General features: G+C 46.4%; 1 protein-coding gene across 2 annotated transcripts in view; it reads left to right on the plus strand.

Moving 5' to 3' along the window:
- Positions 1-24395, plus strand: part of UHMK1 (U2AF homology motif kinase 1) — a 225708-nt gene that overhangs the window by 64596 nt on the left and 136717 nt on the right. The gene's annotated exons all lie outside the window — the stretch shown is intronic.

Consider the following 24395-nt stretch of genomic DNA (forward strand, 5'->3'; position numbering starts at 1 on the left):
GAGGAAAACACTTAATCAGAAGAACACAAGGGGGACTGTGCCTATGAGCTGCAGATCGTATACTGTGCATTAGATCTCCACCTGGTGTTGGGCTTGGATGATTGCAGGTTGTTGTCTTCTTGGAAGAAGTCTTTGTAGTCCCGAGATAGGTGTCTCCTCCCTTGGACAATACTGCGCATGGTCATCGGCTCCATCCTCTGATTGTTTTTTTTTTCCGCCACTGGGTTCGGATGAAAGTTTTCCGCTCCGGCTAGAAAAGACTTTTCTGCAACTTTGAAGCGCAAACAACTTTAGAACAACATCATCGACATCGAATAAACAACTTTCGACATCAACTACATTCTGGTGCGTCGACGCGGGCCGTTGCGCCGTACGGCCTACGCCTCATGGACAGAACTCATTCAAGAGATGCCCGGTATGTCGAGCAAAGTTCCCTCCTAGCGACCATCACGAGGTCTGCAACCTCTGTCTATCGCCGGAACACAACAAGTCGACCTGCACAGCTTGTGCGTCCTTCCGATCGAAGAAGACCATTTGGGATCGCAGGGCGCGTCGACACGAGATGAGATCAGCACAAGCACCGGAGGCCATCTTTGAGGAGGAGATCGTCGAAGAAGACATCTCCGAGGACGAGGATCCACTAGAAGATCTCTGCGAGGATGAGGCTCCACTCGTCGCCGAGGAAGACTCGCCTGATCTCCAGATCATATCGGGGGCAGAGGACTCGGACGATTCCATTCCATCTCGACAACCCGTGAGTACCCCTGCCCCTGCACAACAGACACTACCCAAACCAAAGGTAACGGCCAGCACTCCGCCCATGGGGCCCAGTCGGGACCGAAATACCCCCTCCGACGCCCCGCCTTCGGGCTCGGCTCCGAGGAAAACAACTACGCCTTCTAGTGCCTCGGCACCGACAAGACCACATGTGCCAATTCCACCTCTTCCATTGGCACCGAAGGATTCCTCGACACCGAAGCCAAAACGCCCTTCGGTGCCCAAAGACAAAGATCCTTCGGCACCCAAACCAAAAGACGCATTGGTGCCGAAGCCTAAGACTGTACCGGATCCTAATAGGAATTATGGCGTCTTGCATCTTTATAGTGCCACATGCAACACTGCAAATGTGACCATTACAAGAATGTCTAGCACAACAATGGAATCAGGCTCAAGGTCAGCTCACTGACCTGGTGTTGGTGGACAGCCGTACATATCGCTCTCTGCATTGGTGGAACACCAAAAATTTGACAAAGGGACGGCCGTTCCTAGAGCCTGTTCCACAAATAGTGCTCACGACAGACGCATCCCTTACAGGATGGGGAGCCCATCTCCTACACTATACCACACAAGGCCAATGGAACAACCAACAAAAACTGTTCCAGATCAACCATCTAGAGCTGCTAGCAATATTCCTAGCACTCAAAACCTTTCAAGTACAAGTACAAAACAAAGCTGTCTTGATCCGGATGGACAATATGACAGCCATGTACTATATACAAAAACAGGGGGGGACACACTCTCTGCAACTGTCCCAGCTTGCACAGAACATTTGGAGATGGGCCATTCCTCAAAACATACATCTGACAGTAGAGCACCTTCCAGGAATTCACAATCAGATAGCAGATCTGTTGAGTCGACAGTCACAACAGATTCACGAATGGGAGATACATCCACAAGTTCTTCAGCCATTCTTCCAAATGTGGGGGCATCCACAGATAGATCTGTTTGCTACCCACGCGAACACAAAATGACCAACCTTCGCTGCCAGGTTTCCACACCCAAGGTCGGAGGGGAATGCAAAATGGATGAACTGGTCAGGCAGATTTGCGTACGCTTTTCCGCCTCTCCCACTCATTCCACTAGTAGTGCGCAAACTCAGACAACAGTCTCTCAAACTGATACTAGTAGCGCCCACATGGGCACGCATGCCGTGGTTCACCACACTGCTGGATCTCTCACTAGTTCCACATCAAAAATTAAAGCTCACGCCCTCCCTGTTAACACAGAACCATGGAGGAATAAGACACCCAGAACCAAGCCAACTGAATTTGGCAATCTGGCTCCTGAAGTCTTAGAGTTTGGTTACTTAAACCTACCACCAGACTGTATGAATATAGCGTGTTATGCCGCTAAGGGGAAAAGATTTGCAATATATATTGCAACAATAATCACATTGATCCACTCGATGTTTCCATCCAAAATATTGTTTGCTATCTTCTACACCTACAAAGGTCCAATTTAGCTTATTCTTCCATACACCTGCATCTGGCAGCAATAGCAGCCTATTTACAGAATATACAACATCTATCTCTATTCAGAGTACCTGCTATCAAAGCTTTTATGGAAGGATTAAAACGTATAATCCCACCTAGGTTACCACCTGCTCCAGTATGGAACCTAAACGTGGTCCTTGCAAGACTTATGGGCCCCCTTTCGAGCCTTTACGTAAGTGTGAATTACAGTTCCTAACATGGAAAACTGCTTTCCTTGTGGCCATCACCTCTCTCAGAAGAGTTAGCGAAATACAAGCATTCACAATACAAGAACCATTTTTTCAGATACACACTAACAAAGTGGTTCTTAGGCCTAATCCAAAATTCCTGCCAAAGGTTATTACTCCTTTTCACCTAAACCAATCAATAGAGCTACCTGTGTTTTTTCAAAACCCGGACTCTGTTGCAGAAAGGGCTTTACACACCTTAGATGTTAGAAGAGCCCTGTAATACTACACAGATATGACTAAACCCTTCAGAAAGACAAAACCATTATTTGTATCTTTCTCTCCTCCACACAAAGGCAACCCCATCTCTAAGGGGGTAATTGCCAGGTGGTGCAAAGTGTATACAAATATGCTATCAGAAGGCTAAACGTACCCTAGCAGTTCCTCCTAGAGCACACACTACTCGCAAGCTAGGAGCCTCTATGGCTTTCCTAGGAAATATACCACTAGAGGATATATACAAGGCAGCCACATGGTCTACAATACACACCTTCACGAAAGACTATTGTGTTGATGTGCAAGCCAAGCAGCAAGCTGCAATAGGCCAAGCTGTCCTTAGAACACTGTTTCAAAATACTGCAACGGATACAGGCGACCACCACTAGGGGAGACACTGCTGCACAATCGATGCACAGTATACGATCTGCAGCTCATATTCCTCGAACGGAATATGCTACTTACCAGTGTGCATCTGTTTTGGCATGTAGAGCTGCAGAGTCGTATACGCCCTCCCCTCTCCCCGGGACTTGTATCTGTTCCAGTTATCATCTTAATTAGATGCACACGCATGGACATCCTTTCTTTTATCTTTACTTCTACTAACTCCATCATTTCCCATCATGGCGAAAAACAATCTGAGGATGGAGCCGATGACCATGCGCAGTATTGTCCAAGGGAGGAGTCACCTATCTCGTGACTACAAAGACTTCTTCCAAGAAGACAACAACCTGCAATCATCCGAGCCCAACACCAGGTGGCGATCTAATGCACCGTATACGAATCTGCAGCTCTACATGCCAAGAACAGATGCATACTGGGAAGTAGCATATTCCTTTTGCTTACGGGGACTCACTTCCTCAATCTTTCCTTAGCTGCCCCTACACCACTGCAAGCTACCCGACACTGCTCCCAATGCTGCGAGCTTCCACACGTTCCAATTTCGACCTGATGAAACCTTACACATACTCCGAAATTAAGCTAAAATTCAACCAACCAGGATAATGTGCTTCATGGGTAAACACTTATAAGGTCCTAAAGGTGAGACCTATTGCCTATACTAATGCTTGTTATTAGTTCTCTATTACTCCTTTCCTACCAAGTGGTATTGTTTGTTCATTGTCTGCAGTATCTTGATTCCATCAGTTCTATAGGCAAAGAGCTCTCAACTTTGGTGGTGATGTGAGTTCTCTATTGTCACCATTCATCTATTGTAGCGCCTGCAGCCATATTCTCAAGACGTCCCCTCTTGTCTTTGCTAAAATGTTGGGAAACTCAATTTCCACGGGGTCTCGCAGTCTAATTTAACACGTCTATTGTAGGGGGTACTGCTTTTTTCAATTTAGTTATAACCATTTTCGCTGCTAACAGAAGTTGGAAGATTAAACACACACTCGCTGTCCTTTTTTGCATTTACCGTGTTTGGGAGTTGGTCAAACAATACACTGGCAGTTGTCTGTTACTGAACCCTTTTTTGGGGAGGGGGATGGGGAGGTGGGGGGGGGGGGGAATCGCTGCCTAGACTTCCTTCCAATTGCATGCAGGACCACTGGAAGTGGGCTGGTGCTGCTCGGTTCCTGCTGTTTAACTAGCAAATGTTTTATTTCTCCTGGGTACTGTTCACAAAATGTGAGAGGTACCCATACAAACGTAGGGGACAGGGGTAATTGCAAAAAAAATCAGTGTTGTCCCCCCCTTGTCACTTGAAATGTCTGGCGCAATAAACACTCTTATTCAAACCCCAGTCGTGCACAGACTGAACGACTGAGCCCTATTATATGTGAAAATGTTACATTTTATTAATAAAACAATAATGAAAACTCCTATTAGAGCAATCACAAATATTAAAAGCCAGGTCGTAGAACACCAAATGCAACATGACACGAATGTAAATTTCATAACGTTTTTTTTTCATGCCAAGGAACTCGTAAACGAGCTGTAACCTACATGTGATTACTATAACTCTTGGCCTAACTTGACAACTTTTGCGTATGTACTGCATTTCTGTATCCATCTAAAAACTCAAACAGAATTTGAAATACAAATATTAAAAACAATGTTATTACACTTGAAAACGGGACCTTGTCTCTCCTAATAAAGGTCACCAAATAATTTTTGTATAAATACACTTCATGCATCAATATATAAATTAAAAACACATTGAATCATACAAAATACATATTGAAATCGGGCACATGATCACCCAAAATAATAACAAGTAATATAAAAAACATGTAGTTATCGACGTGGTGTTTCGGTGCATGGTGCTCTATATAAACCACCTTACCCTGGTCTCTAACTTTGGGACAACAATAATTTATTAAATATATATAGAGCAAAGTTACAATTGTTTCTAAATGAAATAAAGAGTTCAGTTTACATTAGTACACTCATTCACTTACACATCGATTCACTCCTACTGCTCCTCATTCACATTCTTCAACACAGTCCGTTTAGATTTGAGGTCATATGGACTATTGCATAATGTCCATTTATAAATGATGGTAGTATTCAATCCTAACCACCTTCTGGTTTTCTTACATATAATCCAAATAAAATTAAGACGTGGATATGTTATGTTGTCATTTTCTTAATTGACCTACAATAACCTCACAAGTAATCTACCTGGGTACCTGTTTTAGTTGTTATCCAAAGAGTGTATGTAGATGCCAATTTCTCCTGGGTACGTGGTTCTTAACTTGTCTGGGGATCTGTAGCGGCCCATTATTTTTGTTGATTCTCTGTGGTGGATTTATTTGTTGTGTGACAATAACAGTCCTGAAGCTGCCCCCTCCAATGCAAAGGTGAGCTGTCATTGTCCTCTTCAACGACCACTTCCGATTTCATCCTGTAAATCCATTTTGTGACACCTGTCGGTTGTGTCAGCAGTTTATAAAAAGGTGACTATAAGACCTTTGGTACCAGTGAAATATTGTACTGCTTTTTAAAGTGTGATCTTCTGACGGGTCGCTACGGCCTTATTGATGGCCTGCAAAGCTCTGTGCCCAAGTAGGTTTTTCTTAAACCTTTTTTTTTTTCAGCAGCCCGTATGTTCTTTCCTAGTTCTTGAAGAATCACTTCTGACTTCCTGCCTTGAATATCTTGCTCCAGAATCTGACATCTCCTTCCCTTCTTCGCCTGGATTCTCATGGAGCTCCAGCCTAAGATCAACTTCCCAGAAATATGTTGTCAACTTACCTGCCTTCTTGGGCTGAGTACCTCTCCTGGGCTATACTGTTCTGCATGGTGCTGCAGTTTTGGTCACTGTTTGTCTGGCTTATGGCTGCTTTGATGATCAGGAGTGTCCAGACTAGTTTGGCCTATCCGGTTTGCTAGGAATCTCGCTTAAAAAAAAAAAAAAAATCCTTTGTCACCCAGTTCTGGTTTCTGGTTCCTTTTCAATCGTTGCTGTTGTCTTTGCTAGTGATGTTTGTCTTTTGCGTTCTGTGTTTAAGGACTGATTATTGCCCGATTTCCTCCACTCAGTTGACCGATGCCTGGCCTCTGCGTGTTTGAAGTCCTCTTTGCATTCCTTTCTTGGCTTTTCTTCAGTAAGGGGCTTTCTTTGGGCTGCCTTCTCTCTGCTGATTTAGTTACTATGTTTGGAATATCGAAACGGCCCTCTCCCTTATGTGGTGGTTTCATGCAGTAGCTTTCAATTTCCTGTTGTCCTCTGCCGTTGGGTTTCAGAGGCATTGACCCCATGTCTTACGCAAGGGTCATTGACGATTAGCTCATCCTTATATTCAGTGGAAGAACACCCATGATGTCACCCATGTGGCCTCCTTTGAAACCTTATTAACTGTACTTGGCTTTAGCTTCTGTTATAAGAAAAAGGGTGGCTGAAAATAGAAGGCATTTGTGGAATTCTTCTTGATGGTTGAAGTAACTAAATTGCAAGCAGTTATAGAATCCATGCCACTGAATGGAAGGATGTTTGGACCAGGTCCACTTGATAGGTTTGACTTTCTTCCTACAAAGGACAGGTAAGCTTGGGACAGAGGCAGTTATGATTTTATCTCCAAAAGGCGGTTGTGACTGGGCAGAGTTCATCATGTCTACAGCTGGTGTCTCTGGACAGCTGCTAGTGCTAGCTCTTAGCTTATCAGCAGAACATCCCTAAAATAGCAACAGAACAGGTTCTCTGTAAACTTAAAAATTATCACATACTTTAGTTGTAGTGGGGTTAAAGACCCAAAATCTAAAATGGAAATTTTCCAGTTTTTGAGACAAACTGTTGAAATACAATGAGTATGTGAGTGTTGGGCTCGGTCGGAGATGGACCGGAAGGATTTACCAGGCGATAGTTACCAGTCTAATCGCCTGAGGCATAGTCTGAGCCAGAGAGGTCCAGAAAGCAGACTTTAACTTGCCATGGGTATCCAGATCCTCTCCTTTTTATCGTCTGTTCTACATTTTTTCAATCTCATCTGCCATCTCCCATTCAGCCACATCATGTACCCAGCGTTGCAGGTCTGGGCTCATCATGCCCATTCAAGTGATTTGTAGCAGATGCTCTCCAGGTGGCATGTAATTGGGTCTGCTGGGCAGGGGATTGGGAGCACTGCTTTTTCCAAAACCCGCTCCCAGAAGAAACGCATTAAGTGGCAGTGCCATGGTGTCACATATGTATGGTGCAACTAAAGAAAATGTGGGTTTGAATCTGCCGTTACTAGAAATAGACTGTACCAATCCAGATATGCTGGGGGACCTGCCAGCATAGACTTGATCTCAATTCTCAATTGGTGGGTAGCGGGGGCAGATTTGACCTTCAGGAGCACAAGGTCCTCTTCCTGGGGAGCTGCTGCGTCTGGCTGGCCAGGAAGCGGCAACTTAGTAGACCAGACTTTGCATTTCGGTGCTTGCACCCTGAAGGTAAGTAGCTCCCCTACTCCTGGTGAGATTGCTGACCGTTTACGAAGTGCAGACAGCCCACCGGGGTTCTTGGCAAGAGTTCAGCTGGGTTGCAGTTGATACGTAGTGTGGCAGGATTTGGCTCCGAAAGACCACAGCAGTCTTCAGTTCACTTTTTCTTTCTGCTTACAGGGTCCTTCTCTTCTTGATCCATGGAATCCGAGTTTCTGGTGTCAGGGTTTCCACCTAAATGCTAATTTTAGGGGTGTTACAGTAAGTGACAAGTAGCCAACGGGCTATCTACCTTTAGGGCGTCTACATACTCTGTGACCATTTCCTGTCGGAAGCGGGCATAACCCTGACTCAGAAAGCCTAGTTCTGCCAAAACTAAGAAGGTGGAATTCTAGAAGTCCTGTCCACTTTAGGTAGCCCACCTTAAGAGCGGTACTAGCATGAGAGGTTGGGGGGTGGGGGGACACACCTTCTGACTAGCTAATTTTCTCACCTTACCTGGTGCCAAATGGGTCCGGGGCAGGGGGCGGCATTTCCCATGTCCCGGGAAGACTTGGCTGCAGATAAGACAGCAGAGGCATTTGAAGCCTCCTACCTTGATGTGCTGATCACTTGGCTCTCCTGTTTAGAGGAGGTGACTGCACCTCCGGCTGGAGCAAGTATTGATTCTGTCCAGAGCGCAGGCTCTCACCTACCGAGGGGGTCAGAAATCGGTCTTTGGTCATAGGCTCGTCTACACCAGTCCGCCAGCACACTAGTAGTTGGTAGGTTTTCTGGGTGCACCTCTAAGGTGCCCTCTTTGTGTATGCATTAATAAAATCAACCCTGGAATCCTTGTGGGTTCATAAATATGAGCGGTTTGATACCAGCATCTCAGATTTCAGTGAAGCCATCATGTATCTGGGTAACTCGTATTTACCAGTGTCCTGCACAGGTAATTAAAATGGCTTTCCTGTCCACTTGTAATCTCTAAGAATCAACTTGGACATCCCAGGGGCATATCTGCTCCTCCAGGTATTTCCACACATGTAGTATGGTGCACCCTGCATTAGGGCTGTAAAGCCTGCTGTAGGGGTGTCTTGCCTATACTGCATGCAGTGTCTGCAGGCATGGCACACAGGGGGTGTGCCATGTTTGTTCTTCGTTTTTCTCTACACCATGGCATGCGACCTAAATTGGGATTTGCATGTTTTTTCTGAGGGGTTTCTTAAGGTGGTACAATACATACTTCAGCCCTTAGGCACCCCCATAGGTACCCCATGCCACAGGTACCAGGGGTACCATTTACTAGGGACCTACAGGTGTTGCTCATCGGGGGAACAATTGTACAGTTTTAGGGAAAGCAATCTAGCACTGGGGTCCAGCTTAGCAAGAACCCAGTGCAGTTCTGTCAAAATTGCTTCAAATAAAAGGCAAAAAGTGGTGGTGACATGTCGAAAAGGGGTACTTTCCTACATCCAACAACTGAGGTAGCAAGTGTCATTGAGTGGACAAATAAAGTGGCGTCCGCATTTATCCAGTATTGGGGTATCTTTCATAGATTCACATGCCTGAATCATTCCCCGTCGTCGAGGCGGGAGTCCCACGGTAAATAAAAAAGCAGTGCCAAAAGCACTTTGCAGTAGTAGGCCCTAGAAAAAAGGCCTGAGGCCTATATTATAGTAGCCTATCTACCTCCTTATGCTAAAAGACCCAAAGTCTTTGCTCCAACCAATCAGCTCACAGCACCCTCTAGAACCTTCCCTGCAGAGCCAGCTCTCCTCAGATTTTCACCGCACGTCGTGTGGAAGGGAGTCTCCCTGAGTCTTGACTCAGTTTTTTCTTCAGAGCTTCAAGATGTCTGACAAGAAGGCCTTGTTCAGACCCTGCAGAACATGTGAGAAGAAGAGGGTCCATGTGGATGACTTACACAAGGACTGCATTTATTGCCTATATCCCAAGCATGAGGCAAAGACCTGTAAGATCTGTGTTACCTTCCCTGCCAAGACCTTAAGGGATAGGGAGGCCAGAGTCCTTTTGTGGCTTAAATCCTCTTCCAAGGATGATGATGACAGAGCCTCTACCTCTAGCAAGAGGGCGAGGTCTCAAGAGGATAAGATAAGTGAGGGGAGAAAGCATGTTAAGGCCTCCCACTCTACTTCAGGCTCTTCACAGAGATCCAAACATTCTGTCTCTGGAGCCTCAGCCACCAACGATCCGGCAAAGAAAACAGTGAGTAAGACTTCTACTGTCTCCTCTCCAGTTACCACTGTCTCCACTTCAACCTCTTCTTCTATGGATATGATATCCACTATCTCGTAGACGACTCGTCGACGAAGACGTCGTCATCATCAAAAAACTTGTCATCTAAGAAGAGCCCGTCGACGAAGTCGGCGACGCCGCCGTCGACGACTGCCTCGTCGACGAAGAAAGCATCAACGTCTATCCCGTCGACGACGAGCCCGTCATTGGTTGCCTCGTCGACGACCGTCCCGTCGACGGTGGCCCCATCGACGACGAGTCCATCGACGATTGTCCCGTCGACGTCCAGCCCGTCGACGACAGCCCCGTCGACGGCAAGCCTATCGTCGACGATGCCCTCGTCGTCGATCTCGTCGACGATAAATCCGTCGACGACGACATCTTTTCAACAAATGGATGCGCCTTGGTCTCCGGGGTCATCAAGGTCGATGGAACCAGCTTTATTAAGACCTGCCACTGGGAATCAGGCCTTTTGTACGCCAATAGCGACAAAAAACTTTCAACTAGTGTCTTTTAAGAGGCAACAAGGTTCATACATATCTCCACTTATGCCTTCTCATCTTCTGGAAACCTATGCGGACGATGAAGAAGATGACTATGAGGATGATGATGATGAGGGTGCTTTTGGTGTGGCACGTCATCCATCCGAGCTTGTCATCAAGTGCCAAGATGATGATGAGGAGGATTCATACGCTGAGCACTATTACCAAGGGGATATCATAGTGCCTCATTCATTGGATCATCAGAGAAGGCCTAGAGTCCCGGAAGTCACTCAGTTGCCGCCTAATTTGATACAGGATTTACAGGCTATGCTGGCGGATTACAAACAGCGTTTTCCTCCGCAAGTACCTCAATCTGACACGGTAGCTCCTCCTCGGCAACAGCCACCGGCTTCTCCAATTGTGGACACTACGCAACCGGTCTTGCCTCCACAACCTCTGGATTCATCATCAGAAGAGGAGGTAGAAGATGGAGAGTTGCCTAACATTCCTTCATCGGACCCATGGGATGAATATGTTATACCCATGCCGTCCCCTCCGACTCCACAACCTTCAGATTCACCGCCTGAAGATGTAGGTGGTTTTCACAACCTGATGCAGAGGGCATCAACCAGGTTTAAGCTCCCTGTTACAGTGGAGCAAACGGAGTGTTTTCTCCATGACTTTAAAGAGGAAACAAGGAAGATATCTAGAGCCATTCCCATAATTGAGTTTATTTGGAAGGAAGGCATAAAGATAATGGAAAACCCTGCATCTGTGCCTGCTGTGTTACCCAGAATAGAAAAGAAATATCGTGCCCCGCTTTCTAGTCCGGCGTGTCTTATTGGCCATCCACGCCCGGATTCGGTAATCTCTCAAGCGGCGCAGCAAAGGTCAAAGAACCCAGCTACCCCTATTTCTACTCCACCAGATAAAGAGGGACGAAGATTAGACCTTATTGGGAAGAAGTTCTCCACTATGGCTGCAACATCCATCAGGATAGCAAATTCAATGGCGATTATTGGACGCTACGATCGCCAAATGTGGTCGGAGATGGCTAGATTCATAGAGCTATTGCCAGAGGACTCAAGGCAAGAAGCCAGGAAAGTTTTAATGGAAGGAGAGCGGGCAGCGGAAGAATCCATCGACTGCGCTCTAGATATGGCGAATACGAACTTCAGGCAGTTGGCTGGAGCAGCCGTCCTGAGACGTCAAGGGTGGTTAAAAGCCACTACGTTTCGTCCGGAGGTTCAGTTGAAAATTCTGGACATGGCTTATGACGGAAAGTCTCTTTTTGGAAAACATGTCGATGAGGCTCTCCAGACGATTAAAACTGACACGGATACCGCAAAGTCGCTAGGATCCTTACAATATAAAAGAGGTGCGTTCAGAGGAGCTAGAGGACGAGGTTATTCTTCCAGGGGAAGTTATTACCAACAAGGCAGACAGTATCAACCACAATACCGTCAAAACTACCAGTCTGCTTACAGACAATCTGGATCGGCTGGTTTCTCTCGTCAAGGAGGAAGAAGGCGCGCAAACAACCAAGGACGAGACAGTCACAAGAAACAGTGAGAGCAATTGGGCGCCACCTCCAACCCCATACCTTCCCGTGGGCGCGAAAATATCTGCTTTTCAACAACAATGGCAGAATATAACATCGGATCGGTGGGTGTTAGACTTGATCCAACATGGTCACACCCTAGAGTTCATCACCAAACCTCCACCAACTCCGCCCAGGGGCCCCCCTCCCCCTCGTCTTCACCTATTGTTCAAGGAGGTTCAAGCTATGCTACTCAAGAACGCAGTAGAGAAGGTTCCAATCCATCAGAGAGGGACGGGTTTCTATTCCCGTTTTTTCCTCATAAAAAAGAAAACCGGGGAATGGCGACCGATCCTAGACCTGCGCAATCTGAACAAATATCTCAAGAAGCAGGGATTTCGAATGGTCACCCTCTCGGACATTCTCAGTTGCCTCAACGAGGGAGATTACATGGCCTCCTTGGACATGGAAGACGCATACTTCCACATCCCAATCCACCCAAACCATCGGAAGTACCTCCGTTTCACTGTGGCAGGCGCCCATTATCAATTCAAAGTTCTCCCATTCGGCCTCAAGTCGGCCCCAAGGATTTTCACGAAGTGCCTGGCCCCGGTGGCAGCAGCTCTTCGGGCAGCAAAAGTGCAGGTCTTCCCGTATTTGGACGACTGGCTAGTCAAAGGTCCATCAGAAGCCAAAGTGAGAGCCGACATTACGGCATGCTGCAATCTCTTCGCATCGCTAGGCCTCACAATCAACAAAACCAAGTCTCATATGCATCCGGAACAAAGCCTGTTGTTCCTAGGAGCTTGCCTAGACACGGTGGAATGCAAGGCATCCTTGTCTCGAGAGAGACAACTCCGTCTGCAGGCGTTAGCCAGAAAGCTGGCAAGAAGAAAGTCACTTTCAGTTCGCCTATATGCATCACTTCTGGGGATGTGTTCTTCAGCCATCAACCTCATTCCATTGGTGCGTCTAAAGATGCGACCGCTGCAAGAGGAGCTAAACTGTCAATGGCATCAAGCGACAGGTTCATTCGAGGACACCATCACAGTCACCAACAGGATGGTACACGCACTCCAATGGTGGTCTCAGATCAGCAATCTGGAGCAGGGGCTTCCATTCTTGCAGAATCCTCCGGATTTTATTCTTACAACGGATGCGTCCATGGAGGGTTGGGGTGGTCACCTCCAGGAACTGCAAGTGCAGGGACGATGGTCTCAGCAAGACAAGAGATGCCACATCAACAGCCTAGAGCTGAAAGCCATTTGTCTGTCTCTTCAAGCGTTCCTCCCCAGGATAGTGGGATCCTCGGTCTTAGTCAGAACGGACAACACCACAAGCATGTTTTATATCAACAAGCAGGGAGGAACGAGATCGGCAACACTATCCAAACAAGCCCAAGAGCTATGGAGGTGGTTAACAGTTCACAACATAACCCTCAAAGTGGAGCATGTCAGAGGCCTCTACAACACCTTGGCAGACAAACTGAGCAGAACTTTGTCAGAGTGCCACGAGTGGGAACTGGACAACGGCCAGTTGAACTATGTGTTTCAGAGATGGGGCAAACCCAGGTTGGACCTATTTGCGACCCAACAGAACAAGAAATGCCGGTACTACGCCAGCAGGTATCCTCAACAGGGGTCAAGGGGGAATGCCCTTTCGATGCGATGGTCAGGGACATATGCATACGCTTTCCCTCCGATCCCTCTGATTCCACGAGTGGTGCGCAAAATGAAAGTGGAGAGTTGTCGCCTTCTCCTCATTGCTCCCAAGTGGCCTCGCCAGTATTGGTTTCAGGAACTCATGCTACTTTCTCAGGAGCCACCGATCAAGCTGCGGGTAGTTCCGAAGCTACTATCACGCAACGAGGGTCAGGTACTTCACCCAGATCCTCAATCACTGAAATTGCACGCATGGCTCCTAACTTCTTAGAATTTGTGCATCTTCAAATTCCTCAGGAATGCCGGGACATTCTAGAGAAGGCAAGAGCCCAGAGTACATTAAAGACTTATCGTCTCAAGTGGAAGCGTTTTTGCGCATGGTGCATCTCTAGTGCTTTGCACCCTATAGAGGCACCGGCAGAAAAGATATTGCCCTATTTATTACACTTAGCGCAATCTGGCCTTTCTTTTTCATCAATAAAGGTCCACTTAGCGGCTTTATCCAGGTACAGAAAGAGGACCAATGCTCAGTCACTCTGCTCTTCATCGCTAATCAAGCAATTTATGAGAGGTCTGTTCCGGGCTTATCCACCAGTCAAGCCCTCACCACCGGAATGGGAGCTCAACACGGTTCTATCACAACTGATGAAACATCCGTTCGAGCCTATCCATAGAGCCGACCTCAAGTTCTTAACATGGAAGGTTGCTTTATTATTGGCGCTAACTTCCGCAAGAAGAGTGGGAGAAATTCAAGCTTTCACTATAAAGGAGCCCTTTTTGCATTTCTCCCAGGACTATGTCACTTTACGAACAAATCCAACGTTCATACCGAAAGTGCCTTCCCAGTTTCATTTAAATGAACCTGTAAAGCTGAAAGTTTTCTTTTCAAACCCGTCAACCCCGGCTGAAAAGACATTGCATTCTTTAGACATCAAGAGATGCTTAAAATTCTATCTTCAGAGAACCAAAACTTTGAGAAGATCAGATCAATTGTTTGTGGCTTATGGTCAAAATACTTTGGGGAAAGCGGTCACTAAAGCCACAATTTCCAGATGGATCGCATCCGCGATTCAATTCTGCCACGTCAAGGCTAATCGACCATTGACAAGGTCTGTTCGATCTCACTCCACAAGAGCTGTAGCAGCGTCTGCGGCTTTATTTGCAGGAGTGACGCTTGAGAACATTTGCCGTGCTGCGACATGGAAGAATGTCCACACGTTTACAAGACACTACTGCCTACAATCAGCAAATCAGGATGATGCGGCAGTAGGTCAAGCTGTTTTACGTCACATGTTTCCATAAGGAGTATGTTCAGGTACTGATGTTCACTTATTTCATTTAAAGTATATGCTTTTATTAGATTGTATTTATATATATATGAAAGCATTTAACATGTTGTGTTTTTGTTGTATGATGCCTAAGATTTCTTTCCAGAAAGAAAATGAGTAATGTCAATGTTGAACTTGAACGTGATGTAGTAATGGTTCAATCTCTAAGCGTTTGTTGGTTGTTGACGATACACTCATGGGGGTGCACTGCAATAAGTCTCCCACCATCCGCAACCGACTTTGCCTGGCTTACTGCTTACTATTCTGATTCAGGCATGTGAATCTATGAAAGATACCCCAATACTGGATAAGAAAACAAGTTACTTACCTGTAACTTCAGTTATCCAGTATTGGTATCTTTCATAGATTCACATGCAACCCACCCTCCTCCCCGGAGAGTCAGTTCTCTTAGTTTGGGATACTTGTTCCCACTTGTGCTACGAAAATCTGAGGAGAGCTGGCTCTGCAGGGAAGGTTCTAGAGGGTGCTGTGAGCTGATTGGTTGGAGCAAAGACTTTGGGTCTTTTAGCATAAGGAGGTAGATAGGCTACTATAATATAGGCCTCAGGCCTTTTTTCTAGGGCCTACTACTGCAAAGTGCTTTTGGCACTGCTTTTTTATTTACCGTGGGACTCCCGCCTCGACGACGGGGAATGATTCAGGCATGTGAATCTATGAAAGATACCAATACTGGATAACTGAAGTTACAGGTAAGTAACTTGTTTTCATACGGATACATGGTTGGCAGTTTTCTCCAGGGCACCATCTGCTCCACAGCAAGGACAAAGAGGGGAAAGGGGGCAGCCCTGTTGTGTTCCCCTGATAACGGGCCAGCTCTCGGAACATAATTGACTCACTCGCGCCCTGGCGTTAGGCCTGATATGCAGCGTTTGGACCCAGGAGCGAAACCTAGAACCAATCCCCATGGCACTATGTACTTGCATGAGGTTTGACCATTCCACTGTGTCGAAGGCTTTGCAATAACTATAGAGACAATGGCCAGCTCAAATTACTTCCCATCCTTCTAGTGCACGACTTGAGCCAGCTGCCTAAGATTAACGGTGGTATTATGACTGGTAATATAGTCACATTTATTCTCGAGGGCCAATTGGTGAATGATCGGGCACAGCCACAGAGCAAGGGCTTTACTAAGGATTTTGGTTTCCATATTAATGTACAAAGGTTCTGTAGGAAGAGGGATCAGAGGGGGTCAGACCCGGTTTGAGAGCAGTATATGATCTAGTTTGATATGGGTATTGTGGGTATGGAAATAACAATTGAATTTTAATTATGTACCAAAGTGCATCACTTAATCTGGTAAAATTGAATGAAAAATTAGTATGTGGTAAACCAATGCATTTATGAAATGTGCCCATTATGCTGAGTGAAGCACTTATGTTTTTGGGCAACTCTGAATTTGGATTACCTAGAATATGTGATTCAGAGGGCAATTTGCATAGTGTTCTTTCTTCACACTGGCTTACATTTGGAACCGAGAAATGGAGGGAGATTCAATAGAAAACAACAAATGTTCTGTCCTATGATCCCAAACTTCTGAGAAACACGGTACACCAGTTGTTTGGCTGGGCCTGTTGCCTGTCACAGGAAAGGAACCAAAACGTATCGGGATTTTACCTTACAAATTGATCCCTTCATGCGACACAGGTAGTTACGGTATTTGTGCCTGGCCGGTACCTAGGGGAAACCTACCACACCTGGGCATTTCTTGAAAACTAGACACCCGGGAGAATCTAGGGTGGTTGAGACTTGCATATATCCTACTATGTTTTCTCCCCCCTTAATGTCCTGTAAACGTCAAACTTGGGCATTTCTTTCCCCAAAAATGCCCCTCTTGCTGCAAGGGGATTCCTGCTCGGGGATCATGTGTCTGTTGTCTGACCAAACCTGTATTTGGGAGAGAGACAGTTGGAAAGAGGAAACAGTCCCCTTTCCTGTGCTACTTCTCCCAACTCTTTGGCTGCTGAGGAGGCAGGTAAAAGCACCTCTCTCGGACAGCAAGACCTACCCATCTCCTTGTGGCCACGATACAGTACATCATTTATGTCAACATCCTTTCTAACTTCCTGTGCTGGCATCATTGGTTAGTATCAGGAGAGAGGGTTGCTGGCACAGAAGTGTTTATGAATCTGTCCTCCGGGTAGGAAGCCTCTGGTGCAAGCATCAGAGGTTTCCCAAGTCACTTCCCGACGGAGAAACCCTTCATGTCCTCTGCGCAAGTGAGGTAGTACGGAGGAAGTGACTGTCTCATCCACCGCACTAATGGGGATAATGTGTGGCTGCTGCTTAGCTGTCTTGCACTGAAAGGTCAACCGAGTATTTGTTTTTGTAAAAGTAGGAGGACCTGGAACAACAATCACAATATCTATTGTGTGCCTTACAGACTCACTCCTTGAAATGGTGTAAAATGTGTCTGGAGATGGCCATACTTGAAGATTGGGGCAGACAGTGAGTTTGACCCAGAGCAAATTGAGGGTCGTTTGAACGAGTACTTTCTGCTTCCACCAGCATGGTGGGGAACCTTCACCCTCCTCCTCCTCTGACCTGGATGTGATCAAGTTTGACAACCAGCAATACCCACCCCAGGACAATGCCCCGCAAACGTCTTAGTCCAGTTCTCAGTTGAGGTGGCACTCCACTTCCAGAGATTTGACAAGGCTGCTTAGACCTCTCACCTAACAGTACTCTGGGGCAACACTGAGCATAAAGGCTGTTTACTTCTGAGGGCAGCCTTCCTCTCTACAATAAATCAATCAAATTTCTTGTGTAGGACAACTACTTACCCGTTAGGGCCTTAAAGTGCTGAGGGAGGGTTGTTGGGGGTGGGGAGAATCTGCAGTTTAAGTGGAAAGCCAGGTCTTGCTGCAGCTATGGGAATTGCCTGAGGTGCAGAGGCAAGGAGTTCCAGGTCTTTGAAGCAAGGTAGGAGATGGATCTTCCTCTGGCTGTGGTCTTGCAGATCCGTAGGATGATGACCAGGGCCAGTTGGGCGGAGCAGAGATATCTGCTGAGAGTGTAGCAGGAGTGGCAGTGGTTGAGGTATGCAGGCCGGCGTTGTGGAGGGCTTTGTAGGTGTGTGTGAGGAGCTTGAGGGGAATAATTTTGCGAAGTAGCCAGTAAAGGTCTCAGATGGCCGGTGATGTGGCTGTGGTGCGCAATGTTCAGGATGAGTCTGGCTGAGGCGTTCTGGGTGGTGCTGATGTAGAGTGTGTTGCCATTGTAAAGTCTGCTGCTGACAAGCGCATGGGTGACTGTTTTCCTGGACTCGGAGGGGATCCATTTAAAGATTCTACAAGCAGTGTGGAAGCAGGAGGACGAGACGGCGTTGATTTGGTGGATCATTTAGAGCGTGGAGTTCAGGATGATGCTGAGGTTTCGTAGGTATGTGGTGGGGTTCCGAGCACTGCGGGCCATCGGAGGTGTACCAGATGGAGAGGGTGGAGCCCAAAATGAGGACTTCAGTCTTGTCTGAGTTGAGCTTGAGGCGGCTGTCTTTCATCCAGGTGGCAACTGCCTTCATCCTGCTGTGGACATTCCTCATGGTGGCTGAGAGTTCGTCTGTGAGAGAGAATCAGCTGGGTGTCATCGGCGTAGAAGACCAAGATTAATCTTCCAAAGAATGCGGTCTCAACAGCTGGATAAGATTCCTCTTTATATGGGGAACATGGGATCCTGCAGTTTCACTGTATTAAGTGGCAGATTTTGGGGGGCGTAGTTTGAGCGCACGGCAAGATGGCCGCTCATTAGAGAGGCTCTTCCCGGCTGAGCCATCAATCCGTCTAATATCCGCCTTTCACACGTCCATACAGAGCTGTGAACTGAGCGCTCCTTACCTATGAAGTTCCCTGACTGGGCTGGCGTGGTTATCGCTGTTTGACCTCGCTGCTTTGCTTGCTGGCGAGGAATGCATGCTATCGGAGGCCTCAGTCTAAAATGGCGGTTTCGGTGCGGCTCTGAGACCGGCGCGACATGACTGTTCTGTTACCTATGACACCTGCGGAGGACGTTGCTGCTGCCTGCGGAGACTGGACCTGACTGCCGAACTCTTTTGGGTGCTTGCTGGCGGCTTGCCTGCGGACTGCCGCCCGGAGTGGTGTGCTATGCCCATATCGACTGCGGTGCTGGTAGAGCGGAGTCTTGCTGCTTCGGGGCCAGCGGATCCTGCCTGGACTGGCCGGAACTGTGCAGCGGAGAGGAGCGTAATCTTGGGAGCTTCGCACTGGTTGTGGTGAGTGGAGGCGGCCTGCTGGTGGCTGTGGAGGCTGTGTCGGTTGGGCCGCGGTCTGCGAGCTGTGGCTTGGCGTGGGAGTGTGCGGGAGAGTGGCGGCTGTACTGAGAGGCGGCTCGACAACAGGCTGATTGTGATCCTGCAGGGAACTCGCTGTGAAACGCTCTGGCACTGCTGCTGAAGCTTGTGGTGCAGCGCAGCGGCTATTCCACTGAGGCCCATCAAGTGATCACTGACTTTCTGCATTTCTGTTGGGAGGCCTCCACCCTCCGCTTTCTGTCTGCAATCACGACCCAGACCTGGTGCGCTGCACTCCTCTAAGCTCCCTGCCATGTTGTGACTGCGCAGAACTGGCATCTACTGGCTGGGGCACTATATCTCTTAGGGGGATCTTTGGAATTTGGCGCCTTTGTACTCCAGTGTGGCTAAGGCCTCCCCCTCCCCCCTTTGTTGAGGAGGGTGGCGCTTTACAGATGTGTGCCATGAGGGGCTTATTTGTGGTGGAAGACTTCTCCCTGTACCATTTGTTTGCGAGATCTGTTGTAGGGGTGTCAATTGGGCCAGTGCCTTGTGCTGCTTTTTGCTATGGGGCGGACGGATAAAACACAACCTCGCCTCACTTTCGAGACGCGCAAGTTCTCTAAGACCTCGCAGAGGGCGGCCTCTGACTCGTAGGCTGATGCCATGACAGCTGGGCCGCCCACCCTCGAGACAACACTGCAAGCCATGCAGCACAGTTTACAGTCCATAGAGGGGACGATGGCCGCAGTGAACTATCATCTGGATCATATGTTGCAACTCGAAAAACATAATGCTCGTATGGGATAAGTGGAACAACAGGTGCCTGCGACAGAGGATGGCCTGAGTGAGGTCTCTGGGAAGTCGCTGAACATAGAGAAGGTCCGATCTCTAATCCAGGCTAAGAATGACGATTTGGAGGCCTGTTCCCGACGTAATAACATTCGCATAATGGGTCTTCCAGAATCTACGAATATCGGAAGGATGGAACTGTTTGTCCAGAGCTTGATTAGGGAGGTCTCTGGTAACGAACAGTTGTCCCCAATGTTTATAGTTGAATGGCCTCCTAGATCCCTGGCGGCGCGGCCTTTCCCGGGAGCTCCATCCCGCCCCATTATAGCACGCTTGTTGTACTACAGGGATTGCAGTGTGATTTTACGAATGGCCCGAGACTGTGGTAAATAAATAAATAATACCCTATTTTTGAATGAATAAATGAATAACAGATAGCTCAATAAATAAGAGTCAAGATTCGAGGTAGTAGGAGTTTTGCAGGTTTAATACAGCATAAGGACAGGAACAGGATGACCTGCACGGGAATAGGATGGCAGCTGCCGGGGACAGGATCGGGAATGACGGCGTCTAACTTTTAATAACAATACATGAGCATATATACATAACGCAAACACATAGCATTACATTGCAATAGGCGTAGCAGTGGGTGGAGCAATAGTCGTGACGCGTAGCAGTCGCGAAAGATAAGGGTGAAAAGAGGTGTAACAGGGCGTATACTTAGACATGTGATGCAAACGTAACAGAATATGTCATGAATGGGGCGGAAACCATGGAGGGGGCTACCTGAGGAGCCGGGACCTCTAACCTGATGGTGCGCGCAAACTAGCAATGACGTGTTACTAGGAGAAGCTGGGGGCTATGAACTCTGTGCTAGGAGCAGAGACTGAAGTCTGGAGAGTCAGGGCGACATGTACCTAAGCAGTATCTAGTATCTGATGTTTAGAGAACATGTTGATATAAACTAGAAGTCAGGAGGGGAAAGGCTAACTTGATTCTAAGACTGGACCATGCATTATTCTACATGTAGTGCGTGATGAAGAATATTAAATGACCATTAAATGCAGTATTTCTCTAACGTGGAGACGTGAAGGCTAGACAATGACGGAAACTATCGATGCGATTCAGTAGCTTTAGGAATGCAGAGAAGGAGGACTGAACTGATAACTGGAATCATAACATATTCTTGGCAGACTCAGAGGCAGAGCCAGGGTGAGCCGGGCACTGCGAGGCAGGAAGTAAGTGAAGGGTCGAGGATACAGGTGGGGGCTGTATCGCTCCTCAGCGAGGCTTCAGGAGACAGAAGCCGGATCTGGTGTCCGGGCCCTTTTGAGGCCTAGAAACGGGGACTTTTCAATAGAATAACGTGCACACTGAGAAGCGTGGCAACGTAGTTTTACATAGGCCTGTTATTCGTAGTATTCACGAGAACTGGAAACTGGCATACTAGAGGTGGACACAACTGTAATTGCGTCATTAATCGAACATAGGGAATGCCAGGGGTGTGGAATTTTCTAAATAATCTACTTGTCCAAGGGACAAAATGCCACTGAGATCTACATGTCCTGTAAAATTCACTTGTCCCACCTACTCCCGTCCATGCATCAAACATAAGGGCTGACAGAAAAACGTTTAATATATTTTGTTTTATTGGTAAACCATTAAATGATTTGCAATAATAATGCTAAGAAAAACTTGACAAGCAATATTTTCCTTTTTATCCAAACATATTGAAATTGTATAGAAATGCAAGTTACAACAATAAATGATCTTGCATAGCAGGCTGCTCTAAGACTCATATATTAGCAATACTTCAGTAATTATGATAGATGTGGCCTTATATGTCCACACACATGCTTTGTGCCTCCTGTTGTAAGCCAGAGATCAATAGCTCTGCTGGGGTCATTCTCCTCAAAGTTGGGTCCTTCTACCTTAAGAAGCATTAAGTCTTGGAAACATCTTGATTTAACCGTGTTCTTAGTGGGTTCTTAATGATATTCATTGCAGAAAACACACGTTCAGCTTCTGCTGTAGATACGCTGAATGTGAACATCATTTCCACAAGCTTTAATATATTAGTCAACGAGGAAGGTTTTGTTGCTAGCAGGGTGGAGTATGCAGGCAATACAGGAATGCCTTTGGTCTGAAAGCTTTTCATATGGGTTTTAAGTCCACAAAACTCCTCCACAATTGCCAACCTTTCGTCTGTGGTGAAAAGTACCTCAAAATGTTGTACAATTCCCTCAATATCAGAGAGTCCATATGTATAGAGTTCCTCTCTACTTTCTGGCCACAGTGTATAATCAAGTGCCTGAAAACCTTGAACCGGCATGCAATTAAAATTTTCAAACCGCTTATCAATGTACTCAACCATACTGTCAATGATTTCACTGTCACTTTGGATTGTTGCTGCTGGTGGGCAGTGTCCAGATAACTTTATTTCCCAGCCATCAGTAGAAATGTCTCCAAACTTCTTTTCTTCTGGGTGGTACAGTTTTTTAAACTGCTGCATGTATTCACCCATCTCACTTTTTAGGCCTACTAGGGTCAACGCACACCTCTCTACAGCAGGTGGAACATGCAATAAAAGCAGTTCATTAGACTGAAAGAATTCTGAAAGCTGAGACACTGGCTTCAGAACATCTCTCAGACTGTAAAGGTTTTTTATAAATTTAAAACTAGTTACAACTGAGAGGTACTTTTTTGCCTTCGCAGCAGAATCATCACTACCAGCTGCAACCTGTCCCAAGTGTAGAACTACTATCTGCAGGTTTTGTTGCATGGCTGCCAAAGCCCTGGTTTTGCTGTATACCCATCTAGCCTGTTTAATATCGGTGAAATGTGCAAAGTTTTCATCAATTATTCTTGACATTTCTTTGGCATTTCTTCGCCTCTTAGGACTATACCAATAAAATTTGAAAATCCATTTCAAAGTTTGCTCAAACTGACAAATAGAGGGATGAAATTTTACAGCATCCAGAATCCCAAGCTGAAGCTTGTGGGCTACACAGTGGAACGGCAGAAGAAAAGGAATGTCTTTCTTTATGAGTGCTGCAACCCCTCCCTTAGATCCCATCATAACTGCAGCACCATCGAAATTAACAGCTATTAGTGATGGGCCTGGATGTTCTGTAGACCTCATATCTACTAAATCCAAAGATAACCTTTTGATTCCTTTAACTATACCGTCCAGAACTCCTTGAGCATGTGCATGTTCAAATGGAACAAGATCTGCAAATAGAGTGTAGGGTTTCCCACCATTGACTACTCTCACTAGCACAGTTTCCTGTTCAGTGATGGCACTATCTGTGCTTCCGTCAGCAATAATGCAGATGAAGCGAGAATTTGAAACTATTTTTTGATGTCCTGTCGCAGTATATCCGCCTCTTATGAACTCTGCGGCTTTTTCGCAGTTTGCATTATTTTCTCCTATATCGACACCTGCTTTCTTCATAGCCCTACATAAGATGTCCATGTCTGAGAGTGGCTTACCTTGTTTTGCAATTAGATAAGCATTGTTAAACAAGATAGTCAGTTTCTTTCTTTCTGTCTCCTTCAGTTTTTGCAGTGCTTGCATGATGAGGGGCTGCTCTGTAGAGACACTGGAATTTGAGGTACCAGCTATAGGAGTCTAAAACTGCAAGGCGGTTTCTTTCATTTCCTGGCGGTGCCATGAAACACATGTCATATGTGCCTTACTAGTTTCATGAGCTCTGATTGGTTCAATGCGCAATTGGTCACATCCACTTAAGAATGCATTTCTACCTAAACCCGAATAGCTGACTGCTATAGAAGGATATTTCTGGCAAATAGTGCAGTACATTTTTGGTCCTTCTCCCTCTGGACTTTCCTTCAGGGCTAGCCACGGCCAGGATTCCACCCAGTGTGACTGAAAAACTCTTTTTCTTTTTTCAGCATCATACTTTTTGTTCTTAGTTGTGCTAGGATTCTGTGCAGTGGTACTAGGCCCAACCTCAGTTGTTTTTTTTTAGTTTCCTTCTCCTGGATTTTCTATATCACTGTCTTTACTTTTTTTGAATCCAAAGCTGAATAAACTTTGTTGGGACATATTTGCCTATCGACTGGACAAAGTGATGGAGTCTGAGACGATACTTAATTCAGTTTTAAACTCACTGTCCAAAAATGTTGAGCTATTTATGGCAACAGACTTTTCACATAAGAGATTGCCTTAAATATTGAATGATACAGGTTTCCTCCTACACTTTTCCAAACTCTTTGAGAACTAAGGGTTGAAGCGGTCTTGTCTGCTGCACTGAACCTCTATGCTGCTGGTACGGTTCGTAGTGATTCTGTTTCCTGACAAGTTGTGAACGCACTGAATTCTACTCTGGTGCTACACTGGCTGCACTCTAGACCTAGAAGCCAAGAAAAGATTTACACTAAGTGAGAACAAGGATTTGAGCTCTGGAGAAGTACAAAAGGTTATTTAACTCTACCATCCATGTTACCATAAAAAGAATGAAAAACATTTATAACGTGTAAAA

Source organism: Lissotriton helveticus, chromosome 1_1, assembly GCF_964261635.1.
Source record: "Lissotriton helveticus chromosome 1_1, aLisHel1.1, whole genome shotgun sequence".
In the NCBI taxonomy this organism is placed as follows: domain Eukaryota; kingdom Metazoa; phylum Chordata; class Amphibia; order Caudata; family Salamandridae; genus Lissotriton; species Lissotriton helveticus.